We start from the raw sequence: 8,084 nt of genomic DNA on the forward strand, positions 1-8,084 counted from the left end.
GGCGGGGGTTGCTGGGGCTGCAGAGCCAGCCTTTATAGGGCCGGGGGGTAGGGGATGGGATGGGGTGGGGTGGGACGGGATGGGTGGGATGCAATGGGATGGGATGGGATGGGATGGGATGGAGCGGGCGGGGACGGCCCCAGGACACCCCCCTGCGGCCATCCCCACCGTGTTCGTGCCCCCCCTGCCCCGCTTCAGGATGCGGCCCCCCGGGGTTTGGGGGGGGGGGACACCCCGAAGCCATCAGGACACTGAGGTGTGTGGTTGGGGGGGCAGATCTTGGCCCCCCTGTCATCCACAGCTGGCTGCCACCCCTGGTTTTGGGGGGGGCACAGCCATGCCCGGACCCTCCAGGTGAAGGGACTCGACCAGGGACACCCGGGGATGCGGTGGCAGAGGTGGGTGCCCCCCCCCCCACCCCCCCAGGCAGGGCCCCGCTGATGGGATTCAGATGGTCATTAGGGCCTGAGATGCTTAAAACCGAGCGGCTTTCCCTAATGAGCTGGGAAAAGTCACACCTCGGGCCCAGCCCGGCGGGGGAGCGGGTCCCGGTCAAAGGACGCCACCGGGTTTATTGGGGAGGAAATGGGGTGCGGGGGGAGCCGGGGGGGGGGGGCAGGACCCACATCTGTGGGGCACTTTGAGCCCCCCCCCTTTCCTCGGTGTTTCCAAGGGAGCCAGGATCCTGCTCTGGGATTAACGGGGTCATCACTGCGGCACGGAGGAAAAACCATTTTGGGGGCTCTGAGCATCAGGAAGCACCCCTGGATCTAAAGCTGCATGGGATGGGGACCGTGGGGTTGGGGTCACGGCTCTGTATGGGGCTGGGGACCGTGGGGACAGGATCACGGCTCCCTACGGGGCTGGCTGCTGAAGGCTCCCTGGGTGTTTTATAGCAAAAAAATAAAAAATAAAACCCACCATGAGGCCACGATCCCCCACGGCTTGCCCCACGGACACCACCCCGCAGCCCCTGCGGCCAGGGACAAATAAAGGCCCTGGGGGGTGGGGGGGGCAAATAAAGGCCCTGGGGGGGGGGGGGGGGGGGGGCAAATAAAGGCCCTGGGGAGGGGGACAGAGATGAAAGGGCGGCAGATTTGGTGTTATTAGTTCTTAATTACGGCCTTGAAAGGGCCGAGATAAAAAGGCAGGAGGCCCCCGCCAGGACGAGGTGCGTGTTTGGTTAGGAGGTGCTTTCCCTTTTTTTTTTTTATTTCCCTTTTTCCTCTCTCTCCTGGCAGTGCCGTGTGATGGCTCTGAGCAAACACCCCCCAGCCCCAAAAGTGGGGGTCCCCGGCCCCCCCGGGGCTTTTCTTTGCCTACAGGACTCAGAGCATCCGGGGGGGTGGGATGCAGGTGACAAGGGACCAAAATGGGGACACTGGATGGGACACACCGGTGGGAAAATCCTGGCCTGGAGAGAAGGGGGGAGGCTTTTAGGGCTTTTTGGGGGGGTCACTGCCTCCTTCAAGCGGGTCTGGACCCAGGAATGTGAGCAGGACGTGGGCGCTGCACCTGGCTGGCTCCTGCCTGATCCTGAGCCCCAAGGCCCTGCTGTCGGAGGGGGGAAGCTCCTGAGCTAATTAATATCAATGCTGGTCATTAACTCAGGCCCAGCTGTCTGGGCACGGTGTGGATTGCCCCGTCTGCCCACCGGGACGGGGGCCTCCAACCTCACCCCACCCCGGCCAGGGGACATCAGGAGTGGCCCTGCTGGAGGCCGGGGACACCCCATTTTTTAGGGAAAAGTGGAGTTTTAACCAGTGCAGCTGAAATTCCCAAAAAAAAACAGAGGAGAGCCAGGGTGCCCGCTGCCACCAGGTGCCCGAGGAGCTCTGCTTGCGGTGACAAGCCAGGATGTTTTAAAAATTGGAAGGAAAACCCTTTTTTTATATATATACCCCGCTAGTTCTAAGGGGGTCCCTTAGATGGGGGCCATCTAGACCTAAACCATCCGGAGCTATGATGCGGGCTAAAAGATAAGGGGAAATCACTGGGGGGAACGAATCACGCTCAGGGCATGGTGTTGGGGTCCCCGGCAGCAGGGGCTGGGGGGTTTGGTGCAGGGTGGTTAGAGGCACCCCCAGCGATGTGCCTGCCCGGCTCGTTTGTCCATAACCCCCCTCGATTTCTGTTTCAGGGCTTTTGTGGGGTTGGTGGCTCAGGATAAGTTAGTGGGCATCCCATTTGGGGGGCATCCCAGTTATTTGGCTTTCCGGTTGGTAAGCATCCCAATTAGCAGGATCTCCTTGAGTGGGGATGTGTGCTGATGAGCATCCCAGCTAACAAGCATCCCAGTTAAGAGCCATCCCAGTTAGTACAATCCCAGTTAGCACAATCCCAATCAGTAGGGTCGCAGTCAGTGAGGATCTTGGTTAGCAGGGATCCCAGTAAGCATCTGTCAGTGGGTGGGGATCCCAGTTACCGGGGATCCCAGTTTGCAGCTTCCTATTTATCGGGTTCCCAGTTAGGAAGCATCCCAGTTAGCAGACTCCTTAATTTGCAGGATGCCAATTAGTGGGGTCCCAGTTAGTGGGGTCCAGTTAGTGGACATCCCAGTTAGTGGGATCCCAATTAGTGAGCATCCCAGTTAGTGGGGTCCCAGTTAGTGGGGTCCAGTTAGTGGGGTCCCAGTTAGTGAGCATCCCAGTTAGTGGGGTTCCAGTTAGTGAACGTCCTGATTGGTGAGCATCCCAGTTAGTGGGGATTTTAATTACTGGGGATCCCAGTTAGTTGGGATCCTGGTTGGTGAGCATGCTGGTTAATGAGCATCCCAGTTAATGGGGATCTTAGTTACTGGGGATCCCAATTAAAGGGGGTCCTGGTTAGTGGGGATCTCAGTGAGCATCCCAGTTAGTGAGCATTCCAGTTAGGGGGGATCCCAGTTAGTGGGGATCCCAGTTCGCAGGATCCCAGTTCGCAGGAGGATCCCAGGAGCGGGGTCCCGCTGGGTGCCAGCGGCCGTTCCCCCGCTGTCCGCCAGAGGCCACTGCGACACCGCGCTGCGACACCGGGCTGCGACACGGGACGGCACGGGGGGGGACACTGCGGTGGCACCCAACGGGCCTGGGACACCCTGGGGTGGGACAAAACAGGAGGGGACATCCCGGGAGGGGACAGCGGGGTGGGACACTGCAGGGCTGGGACATCCTGGGGTGGGACACACCGAGATGGGACGCGCCAGGATGGGACACACCAGGATGGGACCTACCAGGATAGGACAACAATGGGATGGGACATCGGGATGGGATACATCGGGATGGGACACACCAGGTTGGGACACCCCCAAACCAGGCATTTTCTCCCAAGACACTTCATGGCTAGAGGGGGTCCCAGTGGTGGGTGACACCCAGCCTCTTCTCCACGCACGGGTGCCACCATCGGCCCCCTGCCCTCCGGCTGAACCCCGGGTGGCACCAGGAGGGTGAGGACCACCTCCAGGAGGAAGCTGGGTGCAGTCCCACCACGCACCACAGCAAGCCAAGGGTGACCCAGTGATTGTGGTTGTGGCACCCAGGGGTGCTGTCCCCCAGCGAGGCTGCTTTAGGGGCACGAATGGGGACTCTGACCCCTGTTTGGGCTGGAACCTGCCCCAGAGCCCACCTCGAGCTTTGTGGCTTCACAAACCACGTGGGGACAGTGCCCCACATGTCAGCAGCCCCCGCGGTGGCCACATTCAGCCCATCACTAGCCAGGACAACATCAGGGTTCCTGGCAGCTCTGAAAAAATCCCCAACCAGCCCTAAAAAGGGACACATCCTTGCTGCCCATGGGGGCAACATCAATTCAGGACCATGGGCTGATGGCGGGGTGCCTTCCTCCACCTGCGGGCTATGGGATATTGGGGCCAAAAGTGGCAAAATACACCCAGGATCCCGTTATTTATTCCTTGCTGGGGACCAGCGGGGTCTCTGCATCCTGGGGTCCCCCTGTGCAGCACCCCAAAAGAAGAAGGGCTGGTTCCCACCCCGTCCATCTGCCCGGAAAGTCAAAAGCAGTGTCACTGCCGGGCCCCGGAGGCGCAAGTAGAATTGATGGCGGGGGATTGCTGCCGAGCTTTGTCAACACAAGGGCAACCAAGAGCCCCGGCCCCCCGCGGCCCCCCGCTAATCCCCGCAGCGCTCGCAGCTCGCCGCGGCGGGGGCGGCGGCGCCGGGTCCCCGGGGACGGGCGGCAGCGCGCTGGGTAAGCCGGCGGGCGAAGGGCGGCATCGCTAACGGCGGATTGAGGCGGTTTCGAGGCGATTGCCCTTCGCTCGCCCTAATCCTCGGCCGTGAATGGGGTTTTCAGCTCGTTCCCGCATGATGAGCTATTGATTGACTTGTAGGAACGATGGAAGGAGATTTCGGCTCTCGTTCCGCGCAGCCCCCCCCCGCCCCCCGGGGGCGGCTGTAACGTTTCGGGGTCCTTCGGGAGATTCTGGGACCACTGAAGGATTTTTGGGGTCAGCCCTGTGGGTTTTGGGTCTCGCCTGCTGGGATGCGGCGGAGGACCCCCTCCGTGCCGTGCCTTGCCCCGGGGGGGGACAAGGACACGGAGGCAGCAGCGTCTCCAGAAAGGTCAACCCGAGCCGTGCCGCGCTGCAAAACCAGCACAATAAAACTGAATTATTTCTCCCATTTCCCTTGCCAGATTAACGATAAACCGTCCATCCCCTCCTGGCCCCGATAATGCCTCGAATTTCCCTCGCAGGCCTGGAAATGCCATTTCCAGGCAGCGCAGGGCCGGCCAGGTCCCCTCCCTGCCAGCCTTTGATAGTTTTTTTCCCCTCTCTCTCTCTTTTTTTTTTTTTTTTTTCTTGGCCTTTTTTTTTTTCTTTTTCTTTTTTTTGATATTTTTTTCCCCTTTTGGTTCGGAAATGCCCCCGGAGCTACAAACAATGCACAATAAAGCAAAATAATATTTTAGTCAAAATAGGCAGACGGCGCTCGCAGCCAACTTTCAAATTAGCATTTTGAGGGCAAATATGCAGACAATTTGAGATAATGAGGCCTGATTATTCAATCCAATGAATGTTAAATAGGGAGCGAGGGCGCCCGCGCCTTATCTCCCCCGCTTTCGATTTATTATTTTATTTTATTTTTAATCGTTCCACGTTTGAACTCTTTATTTGCCTTAGCTCCAGCCCCCCCCCCAACCCCCTACCCCGGGGGGCAGCCGGCGTTTTGCAGCTGGGTTTTGCGAGGGGGGACTCGCCGGCGCGGCCCGATAGCGGGGGGCACTTTGCAGTGTCCCCAAAACTGGGACCCGTGGGGGTCTGTGGCATGCCCTGGCCATCTGTCCCCAAAATTTGGGGCGGTTTGGGGGCATTTTCCAAGGCAGCAGGGCTATGGGAGGGGTGCGCATCCCATGGGCAGGGGATTTGGGGTGCTCCCCGTCCCTGGACGGAGATTTGGGGTCCTCCCCCGCACATCCCTTGCCCCCATTAATCCCAGGATGGATTAATTAATTAAATTCACATAAAGGCAATTTCTTTCCCCCCCCCCCCCCCCCCGCCGTGGAGACGTTCCCCTGGTGACCCCAGTGTCTCCGTGGGGCGAGCAGCACCCGTCACCCCGCTTTTCCCAGCAGCTTTCCCAGCTCAGGGGATGGATTAATAATAATTATAAAAAGCACTGATTCGGGGTAATTAAAAACCTCTTTATGCCCCAAATATGAAGCTGGTAGGATATTTTAAAATTTATTTATTTAAAGATGAATAAACGAGAGCTGCAAACCGGGCAGGGCAGGGGCTTGGGGGGCACAAACACAATTACGGGGCAATGACGGCGGAGGGGGCGCAGCGAGGGGAAAGATAATCAGCAGGGGAAAAAAAAAGAGGGGAAAAACAATCAAAGGAAGGAAAAATAAAAGGCAGATGCTGCGCAGGGATAAGAGGCGGCGGCGGAGCGGGGCCGGGCACCGGCACCGGAGGTATAATTGGATTTTGGTTCGTCTCGGCGGCGATAAGAAATTCCCTGAAAAAAAAAATCTATTTTTTTTTTGTTGCTGTCCCCGTTGCAAGCATATTTTAGTGGGAAATTTGCATGGGGGCCAGGGCAGAGAGAAAAATAAGCACAAGGCAGGGTTGGGGAGGGATCGGCCCCGTGCCCCACCGCTGGCCGAGCGGAACGGCGATGGGGCCGATAGAGCAGGGCCACGGCCCCGTCCCGCTGACCCGTGCCACCGCCGCCAGCCTTATCTCGGTGGCATCGGTGCCCTGGCCCCGGGGGGCTGCGATCGCCCCGCGATAGCGCCCCGAACACCCCAACCAGCACGGCGTGCAGGGTTTTTCGACGTGACCTTGCTTGAGGGGTCGGGGAGAGGCGGATTTTGCCGTGCGGTGAGGTTATTAGGCTCGCCGGGGAGGTTTTTAATTGCTTATTAGGAGCGGGGCCGGGTGCGCTCTCCCGTTTGCTGCGTGGGAAATGGCTCCGGGTGGTTTGAGGAAGGGGGAAGTGGTGCAGGGCCTGGTGGCACCCCGGCTGCGGAACAGTCCCGCGGGGCCACCGGGTGCTGCTGCCACCGGGGCTGTGTCCAAGGGCACGGCGCTGTGCAAGGCGCTGCGGAGGCTTTGCACCGCTTGGTCTGCTGGTCATGGGGTGCTCCTGCTGCAAACGGTGCACGCTCTCACAAGCACATGCATGCACAGACAAGCGGGTGCATGCTCACACATTAACAGGCATGCCTGTGCATGCACACACTTGCACGTGCATGTACACACGAGGAGGTGCATGCTCACACAAGCAGGTGCATGCTCACACAAATGTGCATGTGCACACACAGACAAGCAGATGCATGCTCACACAAGCAAGCACATGAATACACTTGCCTCTTCATGCCCATGCATGCACACACATGCATGTGCACACACAGACAAGCAGGTGCATGCTTACGCAAGAAAGTGCATGCTCGCACATGCCCATGCATGCACAAATATGCACGTGCACGCAGAGATGTGCAAGTGCATGCTCACACAAGCAAGTGTATGCACACACATGCCTGTGCATGCACTAATATGCACGTGCACACACAGACAAGCAGGTGCATGCGCACACAAGGTGTATGCTCACACATGCCTGTGCATGCACAAACAAGCACACAAATGCCCGTGCGTTCACACGCACCCGTGCATACACATGTCCACACATGCACAAGCAAGCCCATGCATGCAAACATATGCACGCCCACACGTGCACGCCCAGGCCTGTGCATGCCCACATGTGCACACACAAGTAGGTGCCTGTCACATATGCACACACAAGAAGATGCATGCTCATATACGCTGCACATTCACACACACACCCGTGCATGCCCACATGTGCCCACACTTGCACACCCAAGCATGCACGCACACGCACACACAAGCAGGTGCATGCTCACACATGCACACACAAGGTGCATGCTCACACACGCTGCACATTCACACACACACCCGTGCATGCCCACATGTGCTCACACTTGCACACCCATGCATGCACACGCACACACAAGCAGGGGCTTGCTCACACGTGCACACACATGCACACCCATGGCCGTGCATGCACAGAAGAGCACACACACGCAGGTGCATGCCCACCCATGCCCGTGCACGCACACATGTGCACACAGACGCACACCGTGCAGCAGGCAGCAGGCATGAGCACAGAGAACGCTGCCAGCAGCAGCCCGGGGGTGTGCAGGGGTGCACCGCAGGACGCAGGGACACATGTCGGGACCTCCCACCCTGTCGCGACAGATACCCGACAGCCGACACCCGCCCTGCGGCTGTGCCCTTGCAGCGCCTCCGTCCCTGTCCCCCTGCACCCAGCCCCGGGGCCCCGCCCCTTGCAGCCCCCTCCCGCCCGCGGGGGGCGTGGCCGCCGAGAGGGGGCGTGGCTTCTGCAATAGGCGCGGGGCTGCAGGGGCGTGGCTTTGTGATCGGGGGCGGGGCCGCGCGTTGGGGCGGGGCCGAAGCGTGGTTTAGGGATTGAGTGGGCGTGGCTTAGGTGGCGTGGGCGTGGTTTGGGGCAAGAATGGGCGTAGTTTGGGGGTGAATGGGCATGGGTTGGGCGACGTGGGCGTGGCCTATGGGTGTAAGGGTGTGGCTTAGGGATATGTGGGCG

Source organism: Oxyura jamaicensis, chromosome 4 (assembly GCF_011077185.1).
Source record: "Oxyura jamaicensis isolate SHBP4307 breed ruddy duck chromosome 4, BPBGC_Ojam_1.0, whole genome shotgun sequence".
Taxonomy (NCBI): domain Eukaryota; kingdom Metazoa; phylum Chordata; class Aves; order Anseriformes; family Anatidae; genus Oxyura; species Oxyura jamaicensis.